This window comes from Petaurus breviceps, unplaced genomic scaffold (genome assembly GCF_028583685.1).
Source record: "Petaurus breviceps papuanus isolate PSGF00001 unplaced genomic scaffold, PetGlider_PUasm1.0 90731, whole genome shotgun sequence".
In the NCBI taxonomy this organism is placed as follows: Eukaryota; Metazoa; Chordata; class Mammalia; order Diprotodontia; family Petauridae; genus Petaurus; species Petaurus breviceps.
In genome coordinates this window covers 2,275,505-2,298,987 of record NW_027187325.1, presented here as the reverse complement: position 1 = coordinate 2,298,987, position 23,483 = coordinate 2,275,505, and the positions used below count along the sequence as shown (strand labels likewise).

The following is a 23,483-nucleotide window of genomic DNA, read 5'->3' as shown; positions in this document are numbered from 1 at the left end:
CATCTTTGCCAAAAAAAAAAAACAACAAACAAATGAGCTCATGAAAAGTCAGATGCCACTGAAATGACTGAACAACAAAAACAAATGTGGAGAAATAAAGCATAATGATTAGAAGGGCAGGAAGTGGGCTGCATTAGGAAGAGCTTTAAGTGCTAAAAGTCTTGATTTCTTTCCATAGATCTAAATTTCACTATCATTTAAGACTTAGAACAATTTCCATTTCCTCCACGAAGCTTTTCATGACTACTTCAGACCCAGCTGGGCTTTTACATTTGGTGTCTATCATATAAGTTAGTGCTTAATGATAAGTTTTCTTCTTCCATTAAAATTCTACTCTGAGGCTATTCTGAATATTATAAATATTCAAATCAACTACAAAGAACCTGTCAAGGAAGATGCAATCCACCTCCAGAGAAAGAACTGATAAATACAAGTATGCATATGGTTTCATATATATTCATACATATACACACACATACACACATATACATACACACACTCCTACAAACACCCCCCTATATGCTCACATACCCCTACACACACCCCTATACACTCACACCTAAAACACATCACTACACATATGTTTACACACACACAATTTTACACACATATACCTACACATGTCAAGTGGTAGGCTTCTGTAGTGTGGGGTGGGGAGGACAGGAACAAGAAAGACAGCTTGGAACTTAAAATCTAAGAAAAAATACATTTAATTTAATTTAGAAAATATAAATATATTCTGAGGTCTCATTGCACATAGTGGTAAGTCTGGTTTCCTGAAGGCTCACATAGTAAAACAAAAAACCTAAGAAGAGCTAATTATCCTAACAGAAGAAGATAGCATTAGTAAGAAGTTGCCTTCTTAATGTTACCTAAAAGATATAGTACTGGCAGTATGATGAGAGTCAACTGGAAGTAAGTTTTTACAGAAGCCAAGATGATGACCAATCAGAACTCCCTCTTGAGCTCTCTAAATACATAGTCCAGGGAGAGAGGGCATTAGAGATAATGGAATAATGACATTTGTAGCTGGAACAGCCTTTGAGATCTTGCAATTGAATCCACACATTTTGAAAATGAGACAGTGGGGCCCAGAAATTTGAAACAATTGGCTCAATATCACATAGGTAGCAATGTTTGCTCTAGGATAAAAATTCAGTTCTCCTCACTCTAAAGCAAATTCTCTTCCCACTATATCATGAAGAAATCCCTGAGCAGGACCTATATTGCTAAGTTGCTAAAAGTTATCAGGAAGATCCAGCCACCAAGAGAAAAGAAGTAGGCAAGATCTAAAGAATCAAGGTCGGGCAACCAAGAGCAGATCAGGCTGCCTATATACACAAAATGGCTGGTTGTGTTATTTTATTTAACCTAGACCCAGTAAACAGCCCTGTGCATATAATTTAAATACCCGTCCCACTAAGTGCAAAGAGACTCATCATTTGAAGATCATCTACCACATGATAAATTTGTTTTCAGCCCAGTAAGTCATGACAAACTTGTGAAGACTGTGTGATACTTATTGGTAAAGGATGGAAGGGATCCTAATGCCATCTAATTGTTTCATGTGTGTTGTCTTTTCTCTCAGTCTATAGAGTAAGTTCCCTAAAGCAGGGACCAAGGTCTTTCTTCTCCTGTCTTTCCCATGTCTAATTAACACTATGACATACGTTAACCACATTACCTCAACAAGTAGCTTAATCTCCCTGTACATAGCAAACATTCATTAATTTTTGCTGTGCATGACACCTTAATATGTTTTTGTTTTACTTGTCATGAGACTATAAAAGCCTGTTGCTCCATTCCTATGATTAGCAGGGAATGTCACACTTCAAGATGGCTTAGTCTATTATTTATATAGAATTAAATCTGGATGGCACTAAGTTGGCACATGTACATTCCAGTTGGACTTGGTAGGTAGACAGCCACAACAACAGGGTCTGTCAAAAGCAAGCATGACTCCATTTGAATTGGAAAAGGGGAAACCAGCTTTGCTGATTAAGCCCACCTGCTGCCTGCATTCATGGATAGCAGAACCAGCTGGTCTGTGGGATAATATAGAACACTGGACAGCAAAGAATGGAATATAAACTAGGGATATCACTTGAGTCATAAGTATCACTCACTGGCTGTGATTGGGGTAGGGACTAGACTTTTGATTTCTTGGTATAGAGAAGTCCTGGGTGACAAAATTCCTACCAATACAGATTGGCACCTTTTCTGCAACGTAAGACCTTAGAGATTAATAACAACCACTAACATTTATAAAATACCCACTATTTTCCAGGCACTGGGCTAAGCACTTTTCAAATATCATTTCATTTAATCTTCACAACAACCCTGGGAGATACATGCTATTATTCTCCTCCTTTTACAGTTGAGAAAACTGAGGCAAACGTAGGCTAATTAATTTGACCAAGGTGAGATTTGAACTCAAGTTTCCTTGTTTTCTTGACTTCAGGCTCAGGACTCTATTCACTATATTCATCTAATTGTCTGTAGTGGCTTAGAGCAATAAGAAGTTAAGTGACTTAATTTACAAGAATTCAAGTCATTCTCCAATTGATAAATAGTCGGAGGATATGAACAGACATTTCTCAGAGGAAGAAATTAAAGCTATGTATATTCATATAAATGTTATCTAAATCACTATTGATTAGAGAGATGCAAATCAAAACATCTCTGAGGTATCACTTCATATCTATCAGATTGGCTAATATGTCAAAATAGGAAAATGATAAATGTTGGAGAAGATGTGGGAAAGTTGGAATACTAGTTAATTGTTGGTGGAGTTGTGACCTGATACAACTATTCAGAGAGCAATTTGGAACTATGTCAAAGGAATATAAAAATGTGCATACCCTTTGACCAAGAAACACCACTTCTAGGGCTATATCCCAAAGAATTCATAAAAATTGGAAAAGGATAAACACATACATAAATATCTATAGCAGCTCTTTTTGTTGTGGTCAAAAAGTGGAATTTGAGAGGATGCCCATCAATTGGGGAATGACTGAACAGGTTGTGATATATGAATGTAATGGAATACTCCTGTGCTATAAGAAATGATAAACATCAGACTTCAGAAAAACTAGAAAGACTTATATGAACTGATGCTGAGTAAAGTGAGCAGAACCAGGAGAACATTGTACACAGTAACAAACAGTGTATGATGACTAACTTTGATAGGTTTAGCCCTTCTCAGAAATACAAAATCGTAAAACATCTCCAAAGGACAAATGATGGAATATGCCATCCACATCCAGAGAAAGAACTACAAAGTCTGAATGCTGAATGAAATAAACCATTTTCTTTTCTTTTCTGTTTTTTTTGTTTCCTATGGTTCCTCCCATTCATTCTAATTCTTCTACATAACATGACTAATGTGAAAATATATTTCATAGGAATGTATAGGTAGAGACTATATCAGATTGCATGCCGACTTGTGGAGGGAGTGGGAGAAAATTTAAAACTTGTGGAAGTGAATATAGAAAACTAAAAATTAATAACCTTTAAAAAAAGAAGCTAAGTGAGTTGCCAAGGGTCATGCAGCTAGTACCTGTCAGAGGCAAGATTTGAACCCAGGTCTTCCTGGCTTCAAGGTTAGTTCTATCTCGTGCTGTCTCTCACATGTGACATGAGGATAATTAAAAGGTCCTTTCAACATGCCTATTATAAGCTGCTTCTAGTGCAGCTCCTGTGGCCTGGCAGTTTGGGATGGGGTGCCTTCTTTATTAAGAACTGAATCCATAGATTCTCTAAGAATAGAAGTCAATGTGTAATAATCACAGGTGATAGAATGGTGGGACTAATAGAGTAAGGTTAGCCCTACATATAAACGGAACTGTTGGTATATTGTGATATTGAGCAATAGGGAGAGACCGCTCAGCATCATTATACCTCCCCTCTTGGCCCTTTTAATGAGCCTAAATCTTCATGGTACTCACCTGTCTGGGTTAGAAGTAAAGAATCATTAAATGTTGAGATTAGAATAAACTATAGAGGTTTTTAGTCCTGTCCCCACTCCCATTAAAGTACTAAAGGTCCTTTTTACAAAATGTGAAGGCCATCCAGTGCAGGAGAAATCAATCAAATCAAATTGATGTGATATAATGGAAAATGCATATCACTGGGAGTCAGGGCACTTTTCCCTCCTACTCCCCACATTATCTGTCACATTATGACCTTGAGCAAGTAATTTCCTTTCTCTAAGGCTGTTTCCTCATTTAACATAAGGGAGTTGATCCTTTCTATCCCATATTTTACTAGGCTATAATTCCATGAAATCAATCAGTATTCACTAAACATTGCTTGTTCAGTGCTTTCACTGAGCTTGTTGCCTACTTGGGGAAGCAAGACTTACATATATAAAAGGGAAAATAACAAAACAAGATTAAAAATAACAGTGTAAAAATAAGAGAAGAAATGTGACTAGGGAGAATGTGACTGAATGCCTGATGAGTGGTAAGGATAATACCTAACTCAAAATGCTAGGTTTATAGTTTTAAAGTTTGAAGGCACCAAAGAAGTCATTTAATTTAACTTGTTCAATTTATAGATGAGGAATCTGAGGTCAAGTGAGGTAAAGTATCTTGCTCAAGATAACAAAGTAAATATTAGAAGAAAGAACTAAACCCAGATCTCTGACTTCAGAGTTAATGCTGAGAAGTGAGAAAGGAAAAATTACTTCAAACACTGAATTCTTCCTAAAGGAAGTATGAAACCAATAGCAATTTAACTCTTTATTGTGAATTAATAAATGTATCATTCTCTTTTTGCCCCTTGGCCCACTCAGTTATATCCTTTCTCAAACTTCTTAGATCAACTTGTCTGGGGCTTTCTCCTTTGTCTGTATCACATTCAACCTAATATTTATTTCTATGTTCCAATGGTACACATCAAGAGAAATTGTCAGTCAGCAAACATTTTATTAAGCACTATGTGCCAGGCACTTTTCTAAGTGCCTGAGACACAATCCATTCACCGTCTTATTTTAGAAATCCGAATATTGTTTTCCAATCCAATGGTACCTCTCTGTTGTTGTCATTTTCTAATATCACTCACAGTACCTTAAATGTTTTATCTACTATTTATATCAGTAGATGTTGGAAGATGTACTATATCTGCACCAAATGATTTCATCTTATTGAAATGACATTAATGGTCCCTTACTATGTCACTATATATATATTGAGTATCAACTGGTAATTTGATTGTTCTATTCTTTGCAGTTCAAAAAATCCTGCTGTTCACTAGAAAAATAAAGTAAAAACTGAACTATTGTGCTTCCTTTCTGTTATCCATTAAAAATTGTTATGTTTCATTCCTCTGAGCCATTATTTGCTCTTTCCCCCTTTCCTCAATATAGGCAAAATAGGTGTGTCAGAATAGGTGGCCAGACTGCTGGGCTTGGAGTCAGGATGACTTGAATCCAAAGTCAGCTTTGGACAGCTATTAGCTTGATGACCATGGTGAAGTCAAATGTAAATAACTATAGCAAAAGCAAGCCTCAGTTTACTTCACTTTACTCGTCTGTGATGTATGGATAATCACAGCACCTAACTCCCAAAATTGTTGAGAGGATAAAATGAGATTTCTGTAAAGAATTTTGCAAACTAGGGAGAGGTACCATATAAATGATAACTATTGTTACTATTACTGTTAATAGTAATCATACAGCTTTAAAAATCCCAAAATTATTATCCTTAGCTTTCCTAGGAAGCCTCACCTTGAATTGTATTACATTTAACATTTATTAAAGATTATGCCATACTTTTGCATTTGTTCTCTATTACTTGACCTACTTCCTTTTTCCTATACATTTCTTTTTTTTTTTTAATTTAAGCTAGTTGATGAATTCCTTTTGCTTCCAGATTCATCATTTTAGATTATTCCTTTTTTTTTTTTTAAAGCAATTGGGGTTAAGTAACTTGCTCAAGGTTACATGGCCAGTTATTATTTCTGGGTGTGGTGCTAAGTATCTGAGCCTGGATTTGATCCAGGTCATCCGACACTGGAGCCAGTGCTCTTACTTGCTGAGCCAGCTGGTCACCCCTAAGCAATTGGGGTTAAGTAACTTGCTCAAGGTTACACGGCCAGGTGTTTCTGAGTGGGTGCTAAGTGTCTGAGCCTGGATTCGATCCCCAGGTCATCCTGACACTGGAGCCGGTTCTCTTACTCGCTGTGCTACCTGGCCACCCCTGATTATTCCTTTTCTTAATCTTTATCATAGGGGCTTCTAGGTGGTACAGAAGAGAGAGTATGGGCCCTGGAATCAGGATAAACTGATTTCAAATTCAGTCTCAGATACTTACTAGCCATATGACTTTGGGCAAGTCACAACCCTAATTGCCTCAAAAAAATTCCTTTTCAGAATTATTTTTTTGTGTATTCAGAAATCCATTCTTGAGAATTTCCTATCCCACATTGACTGACTTCCCTTATAGAATTTTAGTGATTGGGAAATCTACTCTGCCAAAATTTGGATTGGGAATTAAACTATGCTACCTTTTCCTATATTCTGTTGCACTTTAAAATGGATTAATTACCACCTTCCCAAGAATCCTATCATTTGCTCCCTAGAAACCAGGTTCTCCTTTTTTGGGAAACACAAATCCACAATAAAAATGGCCTTATTCATTCCTTAACTTTTTGAAGGATGAAATATTAATGAAGTCAAGAAATTATTAGCTTCCCTGATATAGGGAAAGAATTCCAACAGAGGTCTGATAGTTGAAACTTCCCATAACTACCATATCATGTTTCCACAGCAGAGTTATTATGTTTCACATTTTGTCATCTATTTCTTCTTTCTTTCCCAGTAATATGTAGTATACTCCAAAGACAACATCATTTCTATGTTTGTTTTTATTGACCTCCACCCAAATGCTCACTATTATGATTCTTCTTTTTAATTCCTGGATTTATGTACACAAGTATATCTTCCTAATGTACAATGCTACTCTGTCTCATTTATATTTCCTGTTTCTTTAGAATGTAGTATATTCTTTCAAAGCCATAGTCTTATAATGGGGCTCACCCTACTATGTCTCAGTGGTAACCCTGAAGTCAAACTTTCTTCATGTTCACATCTCTAGTTCACTTTCTTTTTATCTCTAATTTGTGCATTTCTGTAATGATATCTAATGATAGGGGTTTATTATTATTTTTCTTTTGGGGATTTTTCTTCTGTGAATTTCTGGCTATCTCTACTGCCATTATTGTCCTTCTTGAGAGTTAAACTTTATGTTCTCTAGACTGGTGGATATACATATACAGTTTTTACTTTCTCCACTTATTTTTAGTCAAACATAATTTTGATTAAAATTAAAAGATTCTAAGAAAATGCATTTTTATCAGTCCTTGTTAGGTAACACTCTATCCAGACTAGAAGCACATAATTCCTATATATCCCATCAATATATTTCCACCTAATGTGTATGTATTAGCACATACTTTTTCTCCTGAAGGAACCTAACCAAAAATAAAGAAATTCAGTTTTTAAGATACATGGTATCAGGCAAAAGGTTTTTGTGCCAGGGAGTAAGATCAGGAGGAGGAAATGTCAGGAAGAGATCTTACTTCTGCCCAACTCTTTTATACAACTGATGATTGTCAAAAGAATTTTTTTAAAAAAACATGCTTTTAAATCAATATTAAAATATATTTTTCCTAACACGATATTTTAAACTAATCTACAAGATAATTTTTTCTAGAAATCTATTCATGTTCCAAATTAATTGCTGCTGTTGCTAAAATGGATATATTATTATTAATATCCCCCAAATCACTATGCATATGCTGGGGAAATGAAAATATTCTAAGAAGAGTGGAATTCAAATCTGTTATCCCTCTTTATATTTGTCAATCCAGATTTTATTTGATTTTTCAACAACTCCTCTCCTTCCTTATGGAATTAGATAAGGAATTTAAAAGGGATCATTTAGCAGATGCTGATCATAACAGGGATCACAAAAGAGATTTTCTTCTATGAATTCAATGTTGAATTGTAGTCTTTTGTTCTTTGTGTGATAAGAAAATTTTGAGTAGTATAGGATATATATATATATATATATATATATATATATATATATATATCCCCCCCCCACTTTGGACTAGGGAAAAGGAAATGTCTCATGATTCTGGGGATTGTGTAGGAAGATAGATAGAATGCCAAAAAGCATGCAAATGACCCAAAGGTGGAAGAATAATGAGCCTGATATTGTGGAAGAGATGATTGACTTCCCTCTGGAGAAGGAAAATTTAGGAAAATTTACAAGTCAGTGCATGGTGTTCTTACAAAGGAGTACCAGCTCCATACAAAAATCCACAAATAAGTATTAAACACCTATTATGTGCACTTAAGTAATGAGCATATAAGAAATATTGAACAGTCCCTGTTCACAAGGACTAACATTCTAACATAAACATGGATTGCTGTAATGTAAAGTAGGTAATGACAGGAATTAACAGAAATCAAACAATGACTCTGAGAGTATCTGAGTAGGGAAAGGAGACAGTGTCTCCATCTGAGGAAGATCCATGAAGTTATGCCAGGCCATCTCAGCTAAACATTAAAGGAAGACTAGGATTTTTTTTCTTTATTAAATTTTATTTTTAACTCATTGAATAAAACAATCATTTCTGTAATATATACAATAAAAAGATGATTGCACATGAAACAGCATACAGACAATGTACAATTTGCTATTCCTTTCAGATATAAAACAAAATTACCATATAACATCATACTACCCACCCTAGAAATGGCTATAATTAGACACAAAATAGGTATATGTATGTAAAATTTTTCTATACATACTTCTACTTAGTTCTTTCTCTGGATGCAGATAGCATCTTTCTCCATGTATCCTTTATGCTTAATGTGGGTATTTATAATAGTCAAATGAACTTATTAGTGAAAGTCTTTCCATGTTTTTTTTTAAATCATTGACCTCACCATTTCTTATAGTACAATAGCTTTCCATCACAATCATATACCACAAATTCTTCAGCCATTCCTCAATTGAAGACTAGGAATTTTAAAGTTGAGAATGAAAAGGAAGAGCAATCCAATCATTGGGAATGATTATGTGAATACACAGAAGTGGAAAACATTGTGTTAAGTATGGGGAACAGAAAAGTAGCTCAGTTTGACTAGAATGTAGAGTGTATAATGGTTTATAGTATGAGTAAACCTGGGAGTAGGGGGAGGTCATAGAGAAATACTGGAGGGCCTTAAGTATTTGGGTAGAGACTGTATTTTATACTGGAGGGAAAGGGGATCTGCTGATGGTCTCTGATAACAGGAGTGACAAGTTAGACCTCTGATTTAGGAATATTATTTTGGAAACTGTGGAAAAGAAATATTGGAGAAGGGAAAGACCAGTATAATAGAATCAATTAGGAAAAGCTTCCATTTTTGTTTGGGACAAGATGAAAAAGTACACTTTTGGTATAAATTTCATGCTAGGCAGATAATAGAATATGAAAGGACTGAAAATTTTAACTATAGATTATATCAGGCATCCAGCTTGGACACAATTTAGGCTATGATGGATAGACCCTTTTACATATACCTTTGATTTTCTACAGTTGTATTCTTTTTATTTTTCTATATTTCTCTTTCCACTTGTATGAACAACATATTTCTGTGTTCTAGAGTGTATGGCCAAAAAGGAAAAGAAGGAGCAGGTGCTAGAATTGTATGCCAAAACCTTTGAGGAGGCACAAAAAGTAGAGAAAAAAGTAATATGGGATTAGCAGCAAATCTTTCTGAGCCAAGGAACCTAGGAGGCTCAGGGATGAAGTAAATCAGAAAGGTATAGCATTTTATGCCAGTAAAGTTTGAAATAGAATTTAATAAAGGAGGAAGACATTAGCTCAAAAACCAATCAATTATCACTAAACAATTATTAAACACATACTATGTGCCAGTCACTGTGGATTAAATCTGAAGAGAAGCCAAAGCTAGAGAATACTCATTCAGTAAGACCTAGAGACAACATGGATTCTTTGCAGAAGAATCTGAGGATTGTATCTGAACAACCTCCCAATCCTCCAACTCTTCCTATAAAGTGTCCTTCCAATTCTGTCTCCAACGTTATGTTCCCTTTGAACCTAATGTGAAAGAGGGAATCTTAAGGCAAATCAACTATAATTCACAAAGAAGGGCTGGTTGAGAGTTTAGAAATTTTCTAATTAATTCTCTTCCTTTTACATTGGAGAAAACACATGGCCAAAAAGAGAAATTATTTGTCCAAGTTTGCACAGTTAGACAGGACAATTAGGATAGAAGTCAGGTCTCCCAGATCCCAATCTACTGTTCTTTGTATTACATTGAACTTGCATTTATATTAATGTTGCTTCCTTTCTATAATTTAAGTAACTGTGAGTTGCATGTATGGTATACAATCATTTATCTCTTTGGGGGAATTCAAATAATCTTGACAGTAAATTTTAGAAAGGAATAATATATGTCATTGTGCTGTAATATATCTTTTTCTTCCAAATTATTCACCAAATTCTATCATTTTATGACCCCACCATGGAAAGGCTATGAAGTCAGTAGGAATTCAACAATAATTTACCATAGAAATGTACATATTTATCTGGAGGATTTGAAATGACCTGAGCAGAGTGGGAAAGTACAATTTAAATTACAGAAGAGGTCCATAAATTACAGCATGATATCAACTCACCACAGTTGGGGATATTGAATGTCCAGGAATAGCAGCAGCTCTTCCTTCTCTTCCTCCTTTTTAGATTCAGACCATGGACTAGCCATTTGAAATTTGGGGACAAAAATGGATACATATAATCACTCAAGTATAGCTTGAGGACAATAATTTCCTTGGGAGTCAGATGGTATTAAAATCCCACCTCTTCCTAGAACCTTTCTGTGACTACTCGTGTCAACAATTCCCCTTAATGGATTCCTATAATATGCTATCTGCATAATATCATCTACTTATATACAGTAATTAATGGAATCATTGTCTAGCAATTTCTATGTTTATCAATTATCTTGCTAATCAGATATAAGCTTCTTGAAGATTAAGACTTTCTTCTGGCAACCACAAGCCCTCACCCTCCATCATACCATGTTGGGCACCAGAATACTTTAGTTCTTCAATAAATGAAAAATATCATCAGGGCAATTTTGCTCTAACATTCTCCTTTAAGATTTCTTTGAATTTTTGAAGTTCATCATTAAGGATTTGCTCCTATTATTCCTTATTCTTCCTACATGGTCAGCCCACCTCCTTTTCTGATCAGACATTGATGGATGATTACCTTTTACATCACTTTTTAAATCATTTGTAACGTGTTATGGCCTATGCACCTCTCCAGGGCACTTTGGGTCATCTACACTTAAGATTCTTCAAAGATTTTGGTGTTTTCTCATTACATTCATTTAACATTCATAAGAAATTTGACTTGATACTCAGATTTCATTAGTGTGATGAAATTCTGAAGTAGGGACTCCCTTCATTGATGTAGATTGGCAGTTCATTTTTAATATCAGAAGAATGGTGATATTTAAAAGGATAGGAGTTTGTAAGCAGCTCATGGTCATAGAAATCATTATGTGACTTTGTAAATGCAGTCCAAAATATCCTTTTTCAGGGTATATCTGAGATATAAATACTTATATATTATTCAATAGACAAAGTCATTCACCTCTATATGGATGATAGGCATTCTTCATCCATTTGTGCCTGTTATTGTTCATTATTTCTTTGCTAATTGTGAGCTTGATCTCTTATATTATCTATACTAAATAATATGGAGACTTAAGTATCACACTATTCTTATTGTTTGATGGTTATAAAAACAAATTATTTAATCTTGTGCAATAAAAATATAGTGCTAAAGATTCCTTGTCAGCAAAGTTTGTCCTTGGTCAAATGACCTCTTTGGAGCTCAGTTTCTTCATATGTAAATTTTTTTTTGCTATTGTTATCTGTCATTGTTCAATTATTTCAATTATGTCCAACTTTTGTGACTCCATTTAGGTTTTTTTTTTTGGTAAAGATACTGAAACAATTTGCAATTTCCTTCTCCCGGTCATTTTACAGATGTGGAAACTGAGGTAAACAAGGTTAAGTGACTTGAACACAGGAAGAGGAATCTTCCTGACTCTAGATCTGACACTCTATTCATTACATGACCTAATTGCCCTATGTAAAATTACTAGTCATGGCTAATTACATTTCAAAGGTCACTCAGTCATTATTGGCCAAGGAAACATTGGAACCCAATCTTCAGATTGTGAGGTCAGTCTTCTTTCTATTCTACCTCTGAAATGATTCCAAATGTATAAGTAAAAAGAACTTAAACCTCCCACAGTAAACTAATCCTCTTTAGGATTATATTCAATACATTCCATTCTTCTGCCTTTAGCTTTTATATTAGTCACATTTACTATACACATAAGCCATGGTATGTCATCTTCATTTAATACCCTGGTTTGCAGCTATAGCATCCCCACATTTTCCATATTTCAAAACTTAATTCAGAAATCACCCCAACCAGCAAACATCCTCATCTTTGCAATCAGAGGGAAAAATGTTTGGGGCCCACATTTTCCATCCAGAAAGTGCTAAGCCAGAAAGGTGGATTTTTCTTCTTACCCTGCTTTGATTGATGACACTCAAAACCCCACATAACAAATTTGAGAATGAAAATGAAAGCTATACAAAAATGCCATGTGACTAACACCTCACTCATCCAACCAAATAGAAGTACTATCGTGACTGCCTCACATTGATGGAAAAATAAAATACTGATGTAAGTGATCATAAATTCTGCCAGTCGTTGAACACTTGAGCTTGTATTCTCTAAATGGTGCTTTGGACTGGAGAGGTCAGCCCCCCAGGCAGGTAGGTTGATGCTCCATTAAAAATGTGAAATTCACTGTTCTGTGCTTCTGTGTTAGACTTCTCTTTAACTCAGTTAAAAGGCATATTTGAGTCAAGATCTCTGTGGGAAACATCCAGGCTCCAGGTTACCTCATGCTCATTCTAAGTCTCAGCAGAAGACATTTTGCATGCAACAACAGTGCTCATCAAGACTATAATTAAGGGATCGATTCTTTCTGTGCATGCACTATAAAAGAGGATTATTAATTACTGATTAATAGGGAGCAAGATTAAGTCAGGCACCAAGAGACAGTAGATGTCCAACTCCCTTCTCTTATCCATTTTTCACTACTAGAGCTGATGGAACAGTGGAGAAGATAAATAATTCCACATGATTCTGCAGAGATGCTTCTCTTCTCCTAAATATGGCCCTTGTGATGCATTCCCCTACAATCTGTCATCTGGGACTTTAGGAGTTTAATAACTCCCAGTAAATGTCGACTCAATTCTGATATGTTTGTCCAGCTGACTGTGCTGTGTGTGTGAACCAGAGCTCCAGACCCAAGGGTGCCATAGATGTCCCAGCCCTTTCATCTCCTCTGATAAGATGCTTCTGTTTTCATCTTGCCTCAGTGTCCCAACAAGCCCCTAAGGAGAATGGGCAGGTAGGTAACATCAGGTGGAGATTTACAGATATTGCTTTGACTGACTGGGGAATAGAAATGACAGGTGAATGCTGGGGGCAACCCACGCTGTAATACTTTCAACTTGATTTCTGTTACTCAAAGTACTAATTTAGCAAAGAAAGTGAGCCTAGGTTTTCCTCCTGCTTTTTCCTTTTTTTAGATATTCTTTTGAAGTGATATGAGCATGCTTGATGTTTTACAAGACACTGATCTACATTTCCCAGGTCTGACTTTCTGAAGGGGAAAGAAGTCCCAGTTATTTCTTTGAGCCAGGTCCTTGCCTTTGAGAATTTAGGAATGACCCAAATGTAGGTTTTCTTTTAAAGGAAAAAATGGGTAATTACTATCTTATCATTATTATTAATAGGAATTTCAATAATGATAATGATAATTGCCCAAGTACCAATTAATATACACATCATTCCACAATAGACAGAATACTGAATTTGTAGTCAAAGCACGTGACTTTGAATCCTAGCTCTGCTAACAAGGTAACCCATATTATTATGGGCTAGTGATTTCCTCTCTCTAGGCCTCATTTCCTTATGTAAGAAGAAAATATGGAAAATGTGATTGCTAGGGGCCTATCTGCTTCTAAATTCTATTATCCTGATATAAATTCTATATATTGATATTCTACTTTATAGCTTACAAATGCTTTTATTGCAACAACCCTGTGAATTAAGGGGTAAAAACATCATCATCATCATGTCATTCTCATTTTACATATGAAAAACCTAGAGTTTAAGAAATGTGTTAAGTGAATCAGCTACTAAGGGACAGAATCAGGACATGAACCTAAACCTTCTGATTCCAAGTGCAATATTCTTTTCACTACATGCTGCTTTCAAAGTCATTACCCCACAGTAAGGTTCCAAAGTGCTTCAAAGTTGTTCAGTAGCCAACAGTCTGAAAGAGATGTGTTCAAACACAATAAGTCCAAAAATATTTCTTGCTCTTAACTTAGACCAAGCTAGTCATAGGGGAACAGTGCTGAAAGCTATAAGTCTCTGGTGTATCCATCTACATTATGTGTGTAGGTAATGGGTAGCTTTGCTTTTGTTTTTGTTTTTAGCAGAAGAGTAAATGGCTACATCTGTGCTTTTGGAATATCAGCTTAGTACTTTATGAAAGTTGGATTGGTGAATACAGAGAGAAAAATCAGAAATCTAGAATAGTGTATAAAAGGAAGGTCTATAAGAGGGTGATTACACAGAAGAGGATGGATATGAAAACTATGAAAAAGGATTTCACAGCACAGTTATCCCTACCAGTTTGTGACTTTCCCTATTTTGAAATATCATGGGTTGGCATAAGAAATAAAATAAGAATTTGGGGAGAGCTTTGTAGAAGCCACAGATGACATGCAAAGGCCAGCAGACAACAAAGAAAAAATATAGAAATTAGAAAATATATAAAATATATGTATAGTATTATATAATATCAACCCAAATTTTATAATAGATTACTGTAAACATCCCATGAAAGAAAAAGAAAAAAATTCAGATTTCTTCTCTGGTAAAAGGGAAGGGCGAAAAAAATTGTACATGAATTTTCCAGATTGCAGGGTGCCACACCCCTAATACCCATGATGTGGAAGGGATAACTGTAATTGGCAACAGTATTTGATTTGATATGGGGGAGGTTAAAGGGAAGCAAAAATGCAGAGTTGAAAATAAGATTGATTTTCAAAATAGGTGCCTGGAAAAATGGTGGTATTGTCAACAGAAATAAGAAAATTAGAGAGTAGGGTAGGATTACAGGCAAAGATCCTAAGTTTGTGCATGCTGAGGTTGAGATACCTGTGGAATATCCAGAAGAAGATATCAAATGAGCAATTGGAGGAACAGTCCTGGAGCTCAGGAGGAAGGTGAGGCATGTGTATGCAGATTATGAAGTTGTCTGCTTAGATTTGATAGTTGAATCCATGGGAGAGTATGACATCATTAAATTGTATAGAACAGAGAAAGATGACTTGGTACAAAGCCCTGGGTCGCACCAACTTACAGAAGGTAGGATATGGATAATGAAAATGCAAAAACAACTCAGCAAGTATAAAGGAAATCATGATAAAAGAGTGGAATTAAAAATTCATGAAGAAAAGATTAATCAAAGGGGGGGGGGAGGTTCAACAGTGGAAAAAGCTACAGACAAGTCAAGAGGGAAGAAAACTGAGAAAAGGCCATTGGATATATAAATAATGAGATCATTGATGTCCTCAGAGAAAGTAATTTCAAGAAAAAAGGGAAGATAGGAGCCAGTGGGCCAAGATATAAGAAATGACTCAGAAGAGTAAAAGTATAGGCAACAAGTACAAAGAGTTTTCCTAGAAGTTTAGCTATGAAATAGAGGAATGGTAGCTTGAGGGAAAAGTAAACATTTTTTAAGGATGGGAAGATCCAGGCATTCTTTTAGGCATCAGGGAAGGAGCTAACAGATATGCAGAGACTGAAACTGAGGGAGAGAGACATAATTAGATGGGAAAAACCCTGGAGGAAACATGAGGAGATGGAATCAAGGACACAAGAGGATGTCTTTCATTAGGAGAGGGGAATCAGTATGTCCTAAGAGTGTAGAAAAGGAGAGAATAAAGAATATTGCACATGTGATTTGAAATGTGAAATTAGTGAAGAGAGAAAGCTCATAGCTTCTGGTATTATTATTTTTTTTTGCTCCCATGCTTTTAATTTATTTTTAATTTTCAACATTAATTTCCACAAGATTTGAGTTCCAAATTTTCTCCCCGTGTTTATGCTACCCCCACCCCAAGATAGCGAGCCTATTGAATACCGCTTCCCCCAATCTGCTCTTTCTTCTATCCTCCCCCATTCCTCCTCTAACTTTCTAGTGGGGCAAGATTGATTTCTATGCCCCAGTGCCTGAATATCTTATTTCCCAGTTCCATGCAAAAAACAATTTTTTTTTAACATTTGTTTTTAAAACTTTGATTTCTAGATTCCCTTCTTCCCTCCTCACCCACACCCATGGGAAGATAAGCAATTCAAAATAGGTTGTACCTGTGTAGTTATGCAAAACATTTCCATAGTAGTTATACTGTGAAAGACTAACTATATTTCCCTCCATACTATCCCATTCCCCACTTACTCTATTTTCTCCTTTAATCGTGTCCCTTTTCAAAAGTGTTTACTTATAACTACCCTCTCCCACAATCTGCCCTCCCTTCTATCCTGCAACATTTTAACCCCTTCCCCCCTACTTTCCTGTAGGGTAAGATACACAAATGAGTGTGTATGTTATTCCCTCCTTAAGCCAAATTCAATGAGAGTAAGGTTGACCCATTCCCTTTCCCCTTCCTGCTCTTCCTCTCCATTGTAACAGTTTTCTCTTGCCTCTTTTAAATGAGATAATTTGCCCTATTCTATCTCTCCCCTTTTCCTTCTTCCAATATATTCTTCTCATATCTCTTGGTTTTTTTTAGATATCATCCCATCCTATTCAACTCAACCTGCGCCCTCTGTCTATGTATACATGTACACACATATACACACACTCATATATGAATTTATACACACATACACCCTCCTACACATACATATATATGTATGTATACATATATGATATGTATGTATATATATACATACATATATATTCCCTTCAACTATCCTGATACTGAGAAAAGACTCATGAGTTACAATTATAATTTTTCCATGTAGGAATGTAAATAGTTCAACTTTAATAAGTTCCTTGTGATTTCTTTTCCCTGTTTACCTTCTCATGCTTCTCTTGCTTCTTGTATTTGAATGTCAAATTTTCTGTTCGGCTCTGGTTTTTCATCAATAATACTTGAAAGTCCTCTATTTCATTGAATGACCATATTTTCCCCTGAAGTATTATACTCAGTTTTGCTGGGTAGGTGATTCTTGGTTTTAATCCTAGCTACTTTGCCCTCTGAAATATCATATTACAAGCCCTCTGATCCCTTAATGTAGAAGGTGCTAGATCTTGTGCTATCCTCATTGTGTTTCCACAATACTCAAATTGTTTCTTCCTGAAAGCTTGTAATAGTTTGTCCTTGACCTGGGAACTCTGGAATTTGGATATGATATTCCTAGGAGTTTTCTTTTGGGGATTTTTTTTTGAAGAGGTAATTGGTGAATTCTTTCAATTTCTATTTTTCCCTCTGGTTCTAGAATATCAGGGTAATTTTTCTTGAGAATTTATTGAAAGATTATTTCTAGGATCTTTTTTTGTATCATGGCTTTCAGGTAGTCCAATAATTTTTAAATTATTTGGATATATGGATCTATTTTCCAGGTCAGTGGTTTTTCCAATGAGATAAGTCACATTGACTTCTATTTTTCCATTTGTTTGGATCTGTTTTATACTGTCTTAATTTCTCTTGAAGTTATTGCTTTCCATTTACTTCAAACTAATTTTGAAAGAATTATTCTCTTCAGTGAGCTTTTGAAATTGATTTTCCATCTGCTCAATTCGGCTTTTTAAGGCATTCTTCTCATTGGCATTTTGGACCTCTTTTGCCATTTGAGTTAGTCTATTTTTTAAGGTGTTATTTTTTCAGTATTTTTTTGGGGGGGTCTCCTTTAGCAGGCTGGTGACTTGCTTTTCCTGATTTTCTTGAATCATTCTCAGTTCTCTCCCCATTTTTTTCTGCACTCCTATTTCTTTATTTTCAAAATCCTTCTTGAGCTCCTCCATGACCTCTAACGAATTCATTTTTTTCTTGGAAGCTTTTGATGTGGGAGTTTTGACTTCATTGACTTATTCTGGTTTCACATTTTGCTCCTTTTTGTCCCCCAAAAAAGGTTTCTATTGTCCGATATTGCTTCCTCTGCTTGCTCATCTTGCCAGCCAATTATTTGACTTTTGAGCTCTTTGCCATAGTAGGACTCTGCTTTCAGAGTGAAGAGAGCGATGTCCCAAATGGCTGGAGTTTTCACAGTTGACAGAGTTATGAAGAGGGGCACCCTCTCTATAGCCCCTATAAGTTCTGGCCCACTGGCATTCTTCATTCCAGGAACACAACCTAAGACTGCAATCCAGATCCAAGCATGTCAATGCAAGAGCAATTACACTCTGTATGGTCTCTTGGTACCCTTATGATCTACAGCCCAGGAGCTCTAGAGGCAGCCATGCAGTAGCAGCTGCAGCCACTGAACCTCCACCACCTCTCACCTTGGGGGCAGCTGCAGACTGTGCTCCTCCATCACCCAGTTCCATCACAGTTCCCCACTGACCTTTTACTTTCTCTTTGGTGTTTATGGTTTGAGAAGTCTGGAAACTGCCACAGCTGCTGGTGATTTACTCTCTGTAATTAGCTCCAGACAGTCTGGGCCACTGGTTGGGGTGACCTCAGGTCCAGGCCTGGGCAGCTCATGCATGACTGGGCTCTGCTCAACTTGGTGTAATAGACCCTTCCTATGGGCTGCCAGGCTTCCTTCAGCGGGAGATTCGTTTCTCTCTGTCACTCTGTGGGTTCTGTAGCTTTAAAGTTTATTTAGAGTCATATTTTACAGGTATTAGAGGTGATTCTAGTGGGAGATCAGTCAAGTTCCTGCTTTTAATCTGCCATCTTAGCTCCACCCCCTCTTTTTTTTTATTTCAATGAAGTATAAGAGGAAGTTTTCTAATGAAAGGGAGGGAGGTGGTCCCAGTTGAAGATGCTTAAGAGGAAAGGATAAATTCTGGAAAAGTCTATTTTGTGGAGCAGCCCCAAGGGGAGCAAGATATAGTTGACAAAGAATATGAAGAATAAAAGTATTGGTGTGTAGTAGTGAGGGAAAAAATTTAATGGATCCCATTAATATCATTGTGGTACTTCCTTCTCTGATGTTCAATAGCACACAAATGAAGAAAGGCAAGATGATAGTAATAATTCATATATGAGGATTAGAAATAAGGGGGTCATATATCAGAATAGATGATATGACCAAAAAGGAAGACAATAAATGTTGGCAGGGATATTGAAAAATTAGGACACTAATGCACTCTTGGTGGAATTATAAACTGATCCAACCATTTTGGAGAGCAACTTGAAATTATTTGCAAAGGACTATAAAACAATGTATCCCCTTTGACCTAGAATAATACTATTAGGTCTGGATCCCAAAGAGATTAGACAAAAAAGAAGAGGTCTTACATGTACAAAGAAATTTATAGTAGCTCTTTTTGCGGTGTCAAATTGGAAATTGAAGGAATGCCCATCAGTTGAGGAATGGGCAAACAAGTTGTGGTATATGATTATAATGGAATACTATTGTGCAATAAGGAATGGAATAAGAAGAAATAAAAAAAAATAAGGAATGTTTCAGAAAAGAAAAAACCTTGGGAAGACTTATACACGCTTATGCAAAGTAAACCGAACAGATCATTGTACACAGTAACAGTAATGTAATGATGACCAACTATGAATGACTTAGCTATTCTCAGCAATACAGTAATCCAAAATAATTCTGAGGTACTTATGATAAAAAAATGCTATCCACCTTCAGAGAAAGAACTGATGGAGTCTGAATGCAGACTGAAACTTTCTTTAACTTTATTTTTATAAATTTATTTTTCTTGAGTGTTTTTTTCTGTGTTCTCTTTTGCAATATGTCTACTAAATAATGAAAATATGCTTTGTATGACTGAACATGTACAATCTATATTGAAGTACTTGCCTTCTCAAGGAGCAGGAAGGAGAAATGAAGGGAGGGGGAAAGTCTGGAATTCAAAAATCATAAAGAAAAATTATTTTATATGTAATTGAAAAAATAAAATAAAAACATTCTTTTTAAAAATAAATTAATGAGTTGCTACAGGACAAGGAATTTGGTTACCCAAGGTCAAGAAGAGAATCCAATTCAACTAGTTAACTTTTGTAAGGATTTTAAAGGGAAGAAAGTAAAGCACTAACAAGTCTCCTGTAACAGTTCTCTTATCTTTAATGGTGAGATAAAGAAGGTACTTTCCACCTATCCAGTACAAGCATCCTTAGTGGCATCCACACTTAGCTCATGCTCTGTGTACATTTGTGTCCACAATTTAAAATACCACAGAATCTACACTACAGTAGGAGTGGAAAAAATGAGTGGCAATTCAGTGATAAACTGTCACAATATTTAAAAGTTTTTAGACCAAAGTGTATTTGGTTTCTCTCAAATTGGGCTAGGGACCTCTGCAAAACATATAGTTTGTACTATTTAGCTGTGCTTTAATCTTCAAACTAAGATCATTCAATAAATAGCACCTTATAGAGAAGACTCAGGAATCTACCCAGAAGAGGAAAAGAAAAGTCAATAGAAAATTAAATTAAATAATATGGGAAGGAGAAATTGACAGAAAATTTACAGATAGGAAATACAAATCACCAAAAAAAAAAAATTGAAAAAGTTTGATCTCACTAATGAAAATAGAGATGAATATTGAAACATTTGAAATATCACCTCACAATTATCACATTGGAAAAAAAATAAGCATGAAATTCAATGCTAGGTGTATTATGAAGAAACAAATACACTTATTCACTGCTAGTGTAACTTCAAACCACTAGAATAATTTTAGAAAACAGTCTGACTGTCCCAAGTACTGTCACTAAAGAAAGATCGCCTTAGAGAGAAAAGAATTAGTAAAAATAATTTTTATGTTATTTTGGCCTCTGACTCCTACCCTAGTGAAATAAGACTAGCAGCTCTTTGGGATTATTTGCTTTTTCCCCGAGCTGTAGAAAGTCCAATGTTTTTATCTCTCTTTCCACCTCGGGACTCCTGACACAGAGACTATTTCCAACTGCCAACTCAACTCAAGCCTCTAAATTACTAGCTCTAGAGATGGGAGAGTGGTTCATGCTCATGGAGTTTTCTAAATAACGGTCTCAAATATTTATACTTATAACCATCTCCCCATAAAGGATGCATCACTATCTCTAAAAGAAAAAATTAACTAATTTGTTTACTTTTAATGCTCAACACTTACTTTCACAATATATTGATTTCCAAATTTTTTCCCCATCTCACCCCTCCCAGACCCCAAGACAGCATGCATTCTGATTACCCCTTCCCCCAATATGCCCTCCGTTCTATCACTCCTATTCTCTTATCTCATTTCCCTTCTATTTTCCTATAAGGCAAGATAGATTGCTACACCCCATTGCCCGTATATCTTATTTTCCAGTTGCATGTAAAAACAAATTTTAACATTCGTTTTTAAAACTTTAAGTTCCAAATTGTCTCCCTCCTTCCACACCCACCTTCATCGAGAAGGCAAGCAATTCAATATAGGTTATACATGTGTAGTTATACAAAACACTTCCAAAAGAGTAACATTATGATAGAATAACTATATTTTCCTCCATCCTGTACCACCCCCCAATTATTTGATTTTCTCCTTTGAGCCTGTCCTCCTGAAATTTTTTCTTCTGATTACACTTTTCCCCAATTTGCCCTGCCTTCTATCATCCCCCTCTCTTATCCTCTTCTCCCTGTTTTCCCTTAGGGTAAGTCAGATTTCTATACCTAATTGTGTGTGTATGTTATTCACTCCTTAAGTCTAATCCAATGAGAGTAAGGTTCATTCATTCCCTCTCACCTCCTCCCTCTTTCCATCCAATATAAAAATATTGAAAAAAACATCTTTCATGTGAGATAATTTACCCCCTTCTACATCTCCCCTTCTCCTTTTCTAGTACATTGCTCTCTCAACACATTTTTATTTTTCAGATATCATCCCTTTATATTCAACTCTCCCTACATACTCTCTCCTTCTCTGTGTGTGTGTATGCATGTATTTATGCATCCCCTTTAACTAGCCTAATTCTGAGGAAAAAGGTCTCATGCGTTACAAATATCATTTTTCTATGTAGGAATAGAAACTGTTCAACTTTAGTAAGTCCCTTATTGTTTTTTCTCTTTCCTGATTCCCTTTTCATGCTTCTCTTGCTTCTTGCATTTAAAAGTGAAATTTTCTATTCAGTTCTGGTCTTTTCATCAAGAATGCTTGAAAGAAAAAAAAATTAAAAAAAGAAGTCATTCTTTATGAGGTGACTAGTGAATAGGAGGACCTGAGTTCAAATCTGGCCTGAGACACTTGACACACTTACTACCCATGTGATTTTGGGCAAGTCGCTTAACCCCAATTGCCCTCCAAAAAGAAAAAAAAGAATTCATGAAAGTCCTCTATTTCACTGAATATTTATTTTTCCCCTGAAGGATTATACTCAGTTTTGCTCAGTATGTGACTCTTGGTTTTTTAATCCAAATTCCTTTGATCTCTGGAATATTTCATAATCCAAGTCCTCCAATTACTTAACAAAGAAGCTGCTAAACCTTTTGCTATCCTAATTGTGTTTCCAAAATACTTGATTTTTTTTTCTTTCAGGTTGCTTACAATAGTTTCTCCTTGCCCTGGAAACTCTGGAATTTGGCTATAATATTCCTAGAATTTTTCCTTATGTGATCTCTTCCAGGAGGGCATAGGTGGATTCTTTCAATTTTTATTTTACCCTCTGGTTCTAGAATATCAGGAAAGTGTTCCCTGATAATCTTTTGAGATATGATGTCTAGGTTCTTTTTCTTGATCACAGTTTTCAGGTAGTCCAATAGTTTTTCAATTACCTCTTCTCGATCTCTTTTCTAGGTCAGTTGTTTTTTTCCAGTGAGATATTCCACATTGTCTTCTATTTTTTTTTCATTCTTTTGGCTTTGTTTTATTTTTTTTATTTTTCATAGAGTTATTAGCTTCCATTTGCTTTATTCTAATTTTTAAGGAATTATTTTCTTCAATTACCTTTTGTATCTCCTTTTCCATTTGTTCAAATCTGCTTTTTATAGCATTCTTCTCATTTTTCTTCCAATTTTTTTCTCTACTTCTCTTACTTGATTTTCAAAGTCCTCTTGGAGATCTTCCATGGCCTCAGACCAAGTCATACATTTCTTGGATGCTTTTGATTTAAAGGCTTTGATTTTGTTGTTTTCTG

General features: G+C 35.6%; 1 long non-coding RNA gene across 1 annotated transcript in view; it reads left to right on the top strand.

The window, feature by feature from the left end:
* Positions 1-23,483, top strand: part of LOC138145242 (uncharacterized) — a 107,522-nt gene that overhangs the window by 83,456 nt on the left and 583 nt on the right. The gene's annotated exons all lie outside the window — the stretch shown is intronic.